The sequence below is a fragment of the Phoenix dactylifera genome, unplaced genomic scaffold (genome assembly GCF_009389715.1).
Source record: "Phoenix dactylifera cultivar Barhee BC4 unplaced genomic scaffold, palm_55x_up_171113_PBpolish2nd_filt_p 000519F, whole genome shotgun sequence".
Lineage (NCBI taxonomy): Eukaryota > Viridiplantae > Streptophyta > Magnoliopsida > Arecales > Arecaceae > Phoenix > Phoenix dactylifera.
The window spans coordinates 231,119-244,818 of record NW_024067931.1 but is presented as its reverse complement, the minus strand read 5'-3'; the positions used below and the strand labels follow the sequence as shown (position 1 = coordinate 244,818).

General features: G+C 36.3%; 1 non-coding gene across 1 annotated transcript; it reads right to left on the bottom strand.

Annotated features, from left to right (window-relative positions):
* Positions 1-2,470: 2,470 nt before the first annotated feature.
* On the bottom strand, positions 2,471-2,542 carry TRNAG-CCC. The gene has a single exon. It is a non-coding gene; the product is annotated as a tRNA-Gly (tRNA).
* Positions 2,543-13,700: the final 11,158 nt, after the last annotated feature.

Here is a 13,700-nt window from a genome sequence, read left to right as displayed (position 1 = left end):
TTGCTTAAATCTGTTTAAGTTCTTCAAATACTTGTTTATTAATTAAAAGTACTTTACTAATATAATATTTTGTATCAAGTGAAGTTACCAATCAAATTGGATTTTTAGCATCCGGCTCTAGCATTTGATATTTTAAATCACCAGATAGAGTAAAGATCGGTATATGTTCAGGCTGACCCAAGATGGATGATCCTGATTTTGCTAGACAAAGCCTGGCCCATGCCTCTTAACAGCGGTTCACTAAGGGCTCGTTTGGTTCGCAGGAAAAGAAGGGGGAAAAGTGTGGTCAACGGAAAGTAATGAAATACCTCTTGTTTGGTTAGAGTTTTCAAAGAAGAGAGACGGAAAAGTTGTATTTCTATGGGAATATGATTTCCACATTTCATGGAAAAGTCTTTTCCATGAGAAACATAGGAAAGTTACTTTCCCATGAGACGTGAATCACTCAATTTTTATTTTTTTTCCAAAAAATTCTTTTAGCATTAAAGAAGCATTAAAGAGATATTAAAGACCTAATTTTTATTAAAGGCATAATAGAAATTATACATAACTTTCCACGAAAGTGGATGCCATCCAAACATAAGCACTTTGGAAATTTGTCACTTTCCTATGGTTAACCAAACATGCTAAAAGTACTTTCCTAAGCATCCTCTTCTTAGGAATCTATTTTCCAGGAATCATATTTCTAAGAGAGAAAATGTTTCTCGCGAACCAAACGAGCCCTAAATATGATATGTATTCATTCACTGAGTAGGTCACACCTCTTTTTGGTGGAGGTTTTGGGCTCCAGAATTGTATCCTGACCTGAGCAATGATCATAATTGGCGACCGACGACAAAATTGCTGTTTGATTATTAGGTCAATATTCACATTATTAAGAGAATAAAATAGTACGTGATATTTCGATATCCTCAAGTTGACATATAATGTTGATCTTGGTAATGAGTTGAGGAACCGATTTCAATGTAACTCATGCAATTTCGGGTGCTAAATCGCCTAAACAAGGTGCCAACATTTTGCCAAAATCTCCGAAAAAAGCTTTATTTTAGTTCACTACCACGCTATATTGTCATGCACGCTTGATGTGATTTGACCCAAACTATTATTTCGAGTGTTGATTCAGTATATGTTGGCATGTATAAGTAGCCAATGATTTTTACTTTTATAGCAGGTTCACTGTGACTAAAACACAAAAATTTAAAAGAAAATTATAGGCATTTCCAATAAAAAAAGGTCTGGCTTATAAACTAAAATCTAATCAAAATTCTCCTCTCTCTCTCTCTCTCAAAAAGGAAAAAGAAAAATTCCAATCGGAATCCATTGGAGCGAATGAAATGTTCCGGGACCGGATGTTGGAATTTTTAGGGGGTATGAGGAAGGATGATCACCGTTTTGTATTCATTGTCCAGGGGACTCTTTCCACGCTTTCCTCCCTGGCAACAACCATAAGAAAAAAGGGGAAGTTTAGACAAACTGGGATGAAAAACAACATAATTACAACTAAAGGCGAGAACATTCTCCTTATGTTTTTTTTATATTTATCAGACCTTCAAGCGGTTTTTCTGGGTAGCAAAATACTAGGCATTAGCCTCCGACGATAAGCATATTTAGCCCGAAATGCCATGACATAGTGTTAAGTGTAGAGAGAGAGAGGAGAGAGAGATGTAGAAGGAAAGGAGAGAGAGACATAGAGGGAGAAGAATAAGATCTTTATTCTATGTTTCAAACAGTGTTCATAGGGGTTGCTTGTACAGCTCATGTATTACAGCTCATCTACAACTAACATATAGAATAAGGTTTTTTGAGTCCCCTACCAATCAGCATATTTATGAACCTTAATATCTCAGAAAAAAGCTTGTCTCTCAAATCAATTTATGATCCAAACAAAGACAAGGATGGCAACAAAGTTGTAGCTGAAGTTCTTGCTCAAGCAGATCTAAGGCACTTTTTTAACCAAACACTTTCTAATTTCAAAGGAAGAAAATGGACAGAAATTTTGTAAACATCAAATACGTTTCCATTCGTCACAATTGAGGGAATTGGCCAAAAAAAAAAAAAAGATCAACTAGTTTGCCGCCCCTATGTCACCCCTAGTGGAAAAAATACTGCTTTTCCTTCTAAATTCTACTTCGAGTTTAATAATTTATATCATGTTTTGCTCATTGTTTTCGGAATAGAAAAGTAATCTATACGTATTAAAATTGATAATTTTTCAAGCAAAACAAGTTGAATCGCTAAATTCTCAAACTAAGAATTTGATGAATAACTTTATTTAACTATAATATGCAGTAAAACCTAAAAGCTGAGATCAAGGAACACTGGTTTTCATCGTAGATATTGAAATAATACCTAATCCATAAATTTTCAAACAAACAAACTCTGAGTATTCTAAGTTTCTAACAGAAAAGACATGCTGAAGTCTATTGTTATTTGTAGAGTAAACAATAAAAACGAAAAATATAAAAATCATTGCGCATCCGGGGAATCGAACCCCGGTCCAGTACCGTGGGAGGGTACTATGATACCACTACACCAGATGCGCATTGTGGCATCACAGTTGTTGGCTAATTTAAGAACCATAATAAAACAAATATTGCCCAACTTGCCAAAATCACCTTTGCCCCAAAACCTTAAGTCTATAAAATAAAGTAAATTTATTTATATATTTTATATTTTTTATTTATATATATATATATATGTATATATATTAAAAAAGAAGTCTAAAAACTCTTTCAATATATTAAGTATCAAGCACCATAAACATTATAAAAATACCCACATATTTTTTTTCTCCCCCGATCAACTACTCCCTTCGCCCCAGTGGTAGGGAATCCCACGGTTGGAGACCAACATATCGTTTTATTTTGATGAAGAGTTTTTTTGATGTTCTTTTCACCCAACATAGCTAGGAAATCACTTCCAAGCAGCTGTAAGTTCAACGCATACTACTAACGGAAAAAACGCAAGAAATCTATCATTATATAGAACACATGAATTCTATTATTATATGCCAAGTTATCTTAATTGATAAGCCTAAAATACAAGGCATGGAGCTCTCCTCTTTGCTGTCAATCTTCTTCTTCTCTTTTCTTCCTCTTTTTTTTTTATCACAAAATTCAGCTCACAAGCCTAACTTCATAGGGCTCAATTATATTATTTATTTATTTGTTTTTGAGCAAGTTCATGAGAGAGGCGATAATTTGCACTGTGCAAGTTTTGGCACTAGGCATGCATCCATGGGCACGACAAGAACCATTCAAATTACCTTGCATAATATGGTAGGAATTATTATTTATATCAAGTTCTTATCGGCAATTATTTTCTCAAAAAAAATATTTCGTGCAGCATCCAAGATATGTTATTTCGAATTTCTAGAAAAAGACCGAGTGAGTGCAATGGCTAGAAACAAGTGACATGGCCGGAAAACGAGGTCTTTCAGCCGGAAAGTACATTTCGGTGCCCAGTGTTTCATGATAGTATAAAAATAGCCGGCCGGCAATCATACAGTTATTACGATGTGACCAGCCTCAGGCCCTGCAATCATATAGTTTGGGTCACAAATGTAATGATATTAATAATAAAATTTTGTAGGTCATGGCTTTGCATTTAACATAAATGGTATACGTACAAAATCATGAGAATCATAAATGGGTACACTGTCATCCTCAAAGGAAACATGAAGCAACCATGTCATTACAATTATAGCCTTAATAACAAAGAAACGACTATATAGTGACACAACAGAGCAGTTGAATGTCTGATGCAAATCATAACTTAGAATCTGGAAGTGAGATCGATATATCATATGGCCACTTATAAAAGCATTGTAACTCTAACTGTATTGTTGTGAGGATCCATATAGGCCATTGTTTAGTCTCACATCAATTATTTGTTAGGTAAATCCTTAAATACTTATATAGGATCAGAAAATCCAAATAATACCTTCTGGCTAGCCATGTGGATGAGATTCTGATTGTTACAAATGGTATCAGAGAGAACCGGCCTATAATCTATGTGGAATAGAAGATAAATACAATACAAAGATCTGTTAAGGCTGAATGGATTTGAACCCTTAGCCTGAACTATTTTTCACTAGGTAGATCTTGGATACTTATACAAGATCAAGAAATCTAAATATTACCTTTCGGATGGCTATTTTAGGTGAGTCCGATAACATGTGTCTCAAGCCTAACATTCTTTATAAGCTAATTCCTTTGTATCCTTAAACAAAACTAAGGCTTCCATTTGTTGCCAACATCTGATCAATTGAAAATAACACCCCTCTCCCCCGGGCCATATGTCTAGTATTTCCATCACCTCCATCTTCCCAAGCTTCCTCTTTTGCAATCATAACCTGTTGGAGCAGACACTTCACCATTTCAATAAAAGTATAACAGCAATTTTATTAATGAGTAAGAAACAAGCAACTAGAAATAGTTATTCCAACTCAATAACACCCCCTATCTATGGCTACACTAGTATAGTAAACATCTATAAATTTTCGGCCTCATTTTTGGCGACTATTTTTCTAATTCTAAAGGCACGCTGATATAGGAAGCATGAAAAGATTACAAGCTCAAAAGCCCAGGTGGAACAAACAAGGCATGCAGTGGTAATACCTTGTAACAAAATTAAAACATATGTGCATGACATGAATACAAAACAAACCAAATTCAAAGAAAGATAGTTCGAAAATAACCCCCTACTTTGATTTTAGATTAATCAACAGCTGCAATCATAGCTGACGAGCCAATGAGATGTATTTCAAACTATAATATCCATGCCTCGCTTTGCTCATCACATCGTAGTTTCCAATTCAGAAAGACACCATTTAAATGGAGCTTTTGATAACGTAGTATCCAGTGCTTTAACACTCCAAAAAAATAGAAATAAGATATCACATCTATTCGGTTCCTTTCTGATCCTTGAACTCCTGGAAAATGACTAAGAGCAGAGGATGGTTGCAAAAACAATCTTGAGGAGATGCATGATTGCCGAAAAGCCTTGATATTATTCAAGGTTATGAATGGAGGACCTGTTGTTACAGTATAAGCAATGACCATGTTAACGATAAACTGAGTGCGCCCATTTGTGGTGGTCCAACCTAACTCAACGAATTTTAGACAGCAATTCTAGAAGAGAAACGGGCGCCGCAAAGGTCCTCAGATGGGCCTCTTTCCAAGCGGATTCACCGGCCTTTGGATAGAGAAAGGGCATCTCCCGTGCGATTGGGGTCGAAGCCGAGTTCCATTTTCCAAAGGAGGCTGCGAATTCATTGCTTTTCCTTTTTTTTTGGTCCACTTATCTAGAGAGTAGGGCCAGCTGCAGATAAGGGTGGTAACCGAGGTCCAACTTAGATACAGATCGAATTAAAATGCATGTCGGATCAAAAAATTCGCCAACTTGAGCTTGATCTCTATTTATTAAACAACTCAAGAATTTAGATATAAATCCAACTAATTTATTAAACAAGTTATCCGATGCCGACCTGAATAAGCCTATTTATTAACAGAGCAAGTCAGGTTAAATAGATTAAATAAGTTAAGTAGATTTTAACTAGTAAAATATACAGATTAAGCGGATCCGATTAAACATGACAGAAATAGTTAAGTAGATTTTAAATAAGTTAAACATATCTTAAAATGCATTAACCTGGCTCAATCCAACATGAATATTGATTAGTTAAACGGGTTAAACGGATCAGATGTCTGAAACCCAAATCTGACCCAAATGTTGAACATGTCGACTTATTTATGATCTAAATTCGTTTAGCTTAAACCCATATCTACTTATGGTAGGTCAACATGAATCGTGTTGACGGGTCGGGCCCATATTTTGCTAACTTGGATGGCAAATTAGTTGAGTCGATCTCAACCCAACTCGACTTTGTGCAGAATGTGGGCCCATTCACGTGTCATAGGAAGGCATACACATGGCATGCATGATTTGAACATAAAAATCCTATAGGTTGCTACCATGTTCACCAACTGCACCAACTTTCTCGCGCAGCATTTGCACCACAAACTCCTCTTGCGATCGAGCAGCATGATGTATCACTCTTCCTCAAATGGCCATGCATTCACATAAGCTACTTAGCTCGAATGTATTATTTGCTCACGTTGGTTAGAGCTCACCCACGGTTGGTACACAAACTGAATTGATGAACTTGGGGTGATCCTCAATCACAAATGGAAAGAATTGAGATGTTTTTAGATCCTGACCAATTATACTGTAATATTGAGTGATGCAGCAAAAACGTATGTTAACCACTATTTACCATTATAATAACTATTTTATAACATTCCTAAAAAGTAACTATGTTTTATGATAATAAACAACATTTCTCTTTTATTTAGAACTAAAAGAAAGCTTAGAAAATCTCAAATCTCAATCGACATGCAGGGAAACATTGATTTACATCAATGATAATAATCTCTGTGGACCCTCGCCCTCCATTTCTCCCAGAAAAGAAAGAAAGAAAGAAAGAAAGAGAGAGAGAGAGAGGAATGCAATGGAATGAGAATTTTCATACATACCAGATCGATGACCAATCTGTATTGTTACAACCCATTAGGCTGAGATGGAAACATGATGGACCACCAAAGCATTCTGATCTTAACTAATGCAGACATGCCTAAAGAAATAGAACTAGCCCAGCTGAAACTTATATAAGACTAACCTTGCTTTAGAGAGTTGCTGCTTATAAATTAGCATTAGAATATGCTAGTAATTAAATGCTCCAAACAAGGCGTTAAAGTTGTTTGTGAAGCTTTTCATAGGTAATTAGTAGAAAATCAGAAAGCAATAAATCTTGCAAAATCGTGATTAAAAATCTTTTAAATTCAATCTGTGGCTTGGCCGGCTCTCTTCTAGAAAACTTACCCCAATCGACTTTGTCAACTGTTCAAAAATAAAGATCCGAAATCAATTTAGGGTTTAGCCTTGACTCCTTCGGTTGCCCACAAGATGAGATAGAGACTAAATTGCATGTGTGAAGGTACTCAAGTTGGGCTACTAATTATAGAGTCCGATCCATGTAACTCTTGGCCAAGGGTCCAACGTCGACTGGGACAAACGTAGCAACCAGCTGAACCTAGCACATACGCATGCATGTGTAGTAAAAGAGTTATAGACTCTCGGATCCAACTAGAATCTACTAATTGGGAACATTAATAAAAAAAGAGAACAAGAAAGGATTATCAACAAGAATGTCTATCCCCTTTGACAAAAAGGGACACCATTTTAGATCAGGATCAAACTTTTTGCAACAGTAAAGTTGCTTTAATTATGATTCAGAGATTACGGATTCAAGATTCGAAAACAACCTCTTCGCATGAAAGAGTGAGCATGCATAGATCCGACTCTCCCATATCCTGCAATGATGAGAGATCCCATGAGTATCTAGATTGCTATAGAGATAAGGTAATTAAAATGTAAAAGCTTGTTAAGCTATATATTGAGTAGTGTTTTAGATATATCACTCTTTGATATGTGTATAGCTCGTATCAATGATTGTGATAAAAACAATATATTTTATTAGTATATAATTTATTATTAAAATGAAGACCAATGGTTGTGGTGCACAGGCGGTGGCATAGCATAGCATGATGTAACAGAAACAATTTGCTTGCAAGTATGAAATGAGTCATTAAGATTACGGTGTGTTATGGCACTTTTGTAAGTTTCTGAACAATAATTAACAAATTGCAAGTCAAATTTTAATTTACAAAAATAGCAACATCTTAGCTTTTTAGGAATATTGTATATTAAATTCTGAGCTCGAAAATTGTGATCAAATATTTGCTAAAGGTATTTGTTTACTATTGAAAAGTTTGTTATTTATGGACCACGGAAAAATGATGCAATCTCTTGGTACATTCAAACTTCAAATGCTCCCCTCCTATGGGAAGAAAAAGAACCCTTATATGTTAATTTTCCTTCATCAAAGTCAATAAAAAGCATGGTCCTATTTTCTTTTCATCTTTTCAGAATACATCGATCTTATTTATTAGGTTAATCCTTTTCTGAAAAAATCTTGAATGATTACATTGTTATCTAATTGATGATGACTGCTGATGCCGGCTCTTTTTTTTTTTTGCTAATTTCGGTGACTTACTAATATCTCCAGAAGCCTAGTTAAAATGTCAAAGTTTGAAAATTTTAGCAAGAATGGATGGATACAGTAATACTGTTGGGCAAGCGAAAGATGGTGGATTAAAATAGACAGAAAATATGTAAAGTTGCAAGGTTGAAAGGAAACTTGACAAATTTTTGTAGAATACTTTAGCTATAGCCAAAGTATATTTTTGATAATATATTTTTTTTGGCTTATTCAACTGACTTCAGCTTCTCATATTTATAGGCCTAGACAGAATTTTCTAAACTAGTTTAGATACAAAGGTGACTCTTAGACTACCACAAAGGTAAACTCTTAGATCTCCCATATGACTCTTAGTTTACTAAGTTCTAAGTACATAGAAATTAACTATTCACTATGAACACTTATCAAAATACATTGGGAGACTAAACCATCATCTTCTAGGTTCTTCCATTTACATTCTTTAGCTTCCAGATACATTGGAGATTATCTATAATTCTTTCAGTTCTAGAAAATTACGAATTATTTTTTCAACAAATACATGCAACTCCAGGATGTGTGGAAGTTCATGGCAATTGACATTTGGAGTTTGGAATTTGGATGTACTTATAAGAGGGGCAGATCATTTGGACTTTGGATTTACTTATTCGAGGGCTACATAATTTACTCGAAAAAAAAACTATTGATATTTCCATTGGGTTAGAGTTGCAACTTTTGTATGAAAAGAATAATTGATCTTTTTTACGACGTCGATTGTTAGATCACATCTTACATAGATCTCCAAACACTTTGAATTTATTCATTCATATCCATTTGTATAGATTTCGAAGCAACCATTGCATAATCCAGTAGTGAATTGGTAAAGATTGAACCCTCCCTTCCCACAAAACTGACAAGCCCTGCCGCCCATTTTGGCTACCTTTGCTCGAGGGAACAATATAGGGATAGAGTTGTATCCTTCACGCAAAAGAAGGGTTTTACCTTTATTCCCAGGAATCCACGTTATGGTGCAAGGGTCGCATCAGGATCTATGCAGACCGATAAATGCTGAAGTTCTGGTGCTTTAAAAATCTGTGAAAAGACCAACCATTCGTTCGCGTGAAAGATACAAGCTGAATCAAACGATAGGGCTCTCCTATCACTAGAAAGAAAACACTAGAAGTCCCCTGCATCCAAAGCGACAGCATGACACCAGCCTGCCATTGCATGATCGAAGACATCACTTGTGAGACGCACCCTTGAAGTGGCTAAATTCTTCTTTTATTTTGTGGCATAAGACCTCCGCCGTCGTCGCGGTTATACCACGCCATCAACAATTCCACATCAACGTCGGAAGGGATCAGAAGGCGAAAAGGTGGTTCCGCCGTCCGTCCTCACTCCGGTCTTCACGTGAACATTTGTCTCCGTTCGGCCTCCCGCCGCTGTTGCAGTCCCGTCGTCTACCTCACCCGTTCACGTGCACTGTTCCCGTTCCAGCTCCCTCCCCTCTGGAACCGCAACCAGATCCATGCCATCGCACACGAACTGACGTCTCTCTCGTGTTTGCGTGTGCTCTTTTATATAATATTCTGCCAATATAACTACTTTTTTCTTTTCGAGAAGTTAAAGCAATGGCCGAGAAGCAAGGAGAGAGATCTGGAGTGCGTGGTCCATGACTCATAGACGTGTAAAGGGACGGTTAAGACGGAATTTTCGACCATGACTAGGTGAAGCAACAATTTTCTTTTTCTTTTTTTTTCTCCGAACCGAATAAAGTAGAAAAGAACAAAATTCTTGTATAATAATTTAGAATCATCACCTAAAACAATAATTATAGATATTAGTTAAATTTTTTTATTCTGTATAAATATCTAAAATTTGACCAGTCCGTGGTTAATTCAAATAAGCTCGTGTCATGGTATCCCTTAATTCACTTTGATACTATTTATAATCATTCAGAACTTCATCCAAAAAATTTAACCAAAAGTATTATTTAGATTTTTTTGATTTTATATAAGTATCAAAATAAACTATCGTATAGTCGATGTGAAATACGAGATTAAACTCATGTTCGCAACGGGTTCTAATATCTTTGACAGGTTGCCGGCTCTAAATTCATCATGCTTTAAATGTTTCAGATCAGGTCATATTGGACTTAAGTGACTGTTGAGATAGGGAGATCATGGGATACTTAAATATTCGATATCTTTGTGGAGATTGACTATCTAGTTCTAAACATACTAGGATTCTATTTCTACTTTATCTTGTTTCTTATTCTAATTTGTTGGAATAGTTTGCCTTTTAGTGCTAGTTCACTTTTATTAGATTGAGCCTTAAACTTAATATATTTGAATTTATTATTTAGTTGGAGCCGGATAGGGATAGTGATAATTTTCACCTCTTTAGTAGGAAATGTTAATGTTTTTGTTTTATACATAGTGACAGAAAGAGTAATAGTTTTTATAAATAGAGAGAGAGAGAGTCATATGAAGCATTAGAGGGTTTTTTTTTTTTTTTTGATGAGGAGAAAATGCTTTGAAGAGACTTAAGGCTTCTTTATAAAAAAGAAACTCATTATTTTAACTTTTATATATATATATATATATATAATTTTATTTTTTATTTTTGTTTGGGATTTGTTTGGACCGTAAACTAGCAGTTTTTATCTGCTTCGGATGACATACCAATCTGCAAGTTTTTCTCTAACAATTATACATACATACATACATACATACATACATACATATATACATACATACATATACATATATACATACATACATATACATATATATATATATACACACACGCATATGTATATATATTTCTTCATTTATCACAGCCATATGGATCCGGATCTGACGGGGAACACAAAAGCTGACCAGCGGTGATTATTGCTGACCTGAAGCCTGTGGTCTTCAAATCCGTTTGCAACATTTATGTTCGATTCTTCATTTTCTGGTACATCACGGAAGCTACAGCATATATATTGTTGCATCTGGCATGCCACAAGTGAAATGTAGACAAAGACGATCATCCCCAAAGTACAAGCAGTCAGCATGAAGTTATGTAACCATATGATAGATTACGAAAATGGAAGTCCACACCCTCATGCCTTCTGAATTTTTTTCAGCACCTCGCAGGTTTACTTCTCTTCCTTCTTTTCCTTGGCACACCTGCATGGGGAGGGCCCAAAGGTATTTAGTTTATTTTAATGCATAAAGAGTTCAGTTTGAACAAACTGATATAACCGCTAGTTGCAGGAGATGGTTGATTTTCTGAACATATAAAAACATAGCAAACAACATTTTGAAGTATCAATTAATTGCCTTATCGGTATCTGTCGCAAGAATTTCTGGATATTGCCCATCAATGTATTCTTCCCCCGTATTGACAAGCTACGTCGGACATAAAGAATTTGTGGTTGGTAGAAAAATATCAATTTTTCTGTTGAGACACAGTTCTATCTTCAAATATTTCTCGAGCTATCTTCTTACGAAGTTTCATTAAAGCATCTATAATTGGTTTCTGATTTAGGTGTAAAGAAGGATCTTACTATTAAAATAATCTAATTAAATGAAAAGACCATAGAAGTACATGAGGAGTTGGCAAATCCTAACAAAGCTACTTTGTGAAAAGTGAAACCTGTAAATTAAAATAGGAATCTACTGAGAAAGGTAGGCTGCGAAATGAGTTACATAAGCATGTTCTTATATAATAGGAAAGATAAAAACTTGACATCATGTATTCATGATCAGTTGACGATATAAAACATGAACATAAAAAGAAAATTACTTTGTTGATTACTAGAATACGAATTATTACCTGGGGACCCCTATGTGGCATTATGAGCTAGAATTGCTAAAAGTAAGATGGTCTGAGGCAAGGCTAATTTTAACTGATTTTATGAAATTCATCGTTATCGTTATTGTCATCACCATCGTTCTTGTCACGGTCTTTGTCCTGGGCTTTTTTTCTTTTTTTTGGTGGTATATATCCTCGTCATGGGCTTGAAAAGCTATGAAGATGGCTAGACATGATTCTCCTTGCTTCCTTTGCAATCTCCATCCATGGTCCATGCATTATTCATGGTACTTAGAGATGATCGTTATCACTGGCCCATCTCGATGTTCCATTGTATGATGTGTGCTGGATGCTTGGACTAATTATTCAAGGATAAGTACTCCTCCATAAATTGAATATTTAGAAACAGAAGCAGAGAATGATTAAGGGAATGGGAAGCTTGCCGTTCCTACTCTTTCAAAAAGAAAGAAAGAAAGAAAGAAAGAAAGAGAAATGGGATACCTTCTGAAAGGTGACTTCTGGGTGTTGAGAAAATGTGCCTCGAAACTCGAAAAGACTGCAAATTGAATTCGGCTCAAGTTTGCTTGAAAAAGTCTGTGCCAACTGAATGGAGTTGACCCCTAGCATCTAGGAGTCGACTCATGTGAAGCTTGAGTCGACCCCAGGGATGAGAGGGTTGACTCGCATCTGCCACAGTGAAGAAAACAGAGAGCTGTTTTTTTAGGATCGCTTGCAGGAGTCGACTCCAGCCCTGTAGGAGTCGACTCCAGCCCTGCAGGAGTCGACTCGAGGTCTGCTCGAGTCGACTCTAGGTTGAAGGAGTCGACTCTCTCAGGAAGACAGAGCATGCCAGTTTTGGTGCTGATACTTGGAGTCGACCCGAGGATGTCCGAGTCGACTCGAACTTATCAGGAGTCAACCCCTGAAAGTGAAGAGTCGACTCCTGATCACGGGATTGATTGAAACGGTGACAAGATAGGCTTTTTGACTTAGGGTTTCGTAGAGAAGTTTTCTTATGTGTTGAAAACTTATAAATAGGGTCTTTGTGAACCCCTAGGAGGATGAGAGCGGCTGTAGAGAGTTTCTTTTGGAGTCCTATCTCTCTTGTAAGCCCTAGGCGTGCAATCTCCAACGGGGAAGAGAGATCATTGTAACCCTTGCTGAATATATTGAATCTGTGTGTGGCCTCCATGGACGTAACCCGTATTGGGGTGAACCACGTAAAAATTATTGTTTTTGTGATTATTTGATTTTATTCTACTACTTCTTCTTCTCGATTCGTCTTTCCACATTTTAGATCCAGAAAAGGAAATAGTACGAATCGAAGGGTGAGTGCTTTCATTCGCAATAACTGCTATCAGAGCTACGTTCCCTATGTTCCAATGGCTGACGAAGGAAGATTGAGGATAGAGAAATTCAATGGATTAGAACTTTGGTGTGTGGAAGATGCAGATAGAGGATTACTTGCTCTTAAAGGATCTGGATCTACCACTGGACGGAGAAGAAGTGAAGTCGATAGACATGCCGTCGGAGAAAGTGGGAGCGTCTTGATAAGAAGGCGTTCGCCGCTATCCGTTTGTCCTTGGCATCGGAGATCCTCGCCAATATATCCAAAGTAAAGACTGCAAAAGATTTGATGGACACATTGGCTTCTATGTATGATGAGCCAACAGGAGCGAACAAGGTATTCCTGATTCGACGATTATTCACTTTGTAAGATGAGAGACAGCGGAAGTGTTCCATTCACATCTGAGTGAATTCAATACCCTATGTGCCCAATTGAAATCTGTGAAGATCACGTTCACTGATGAGGTGAAGG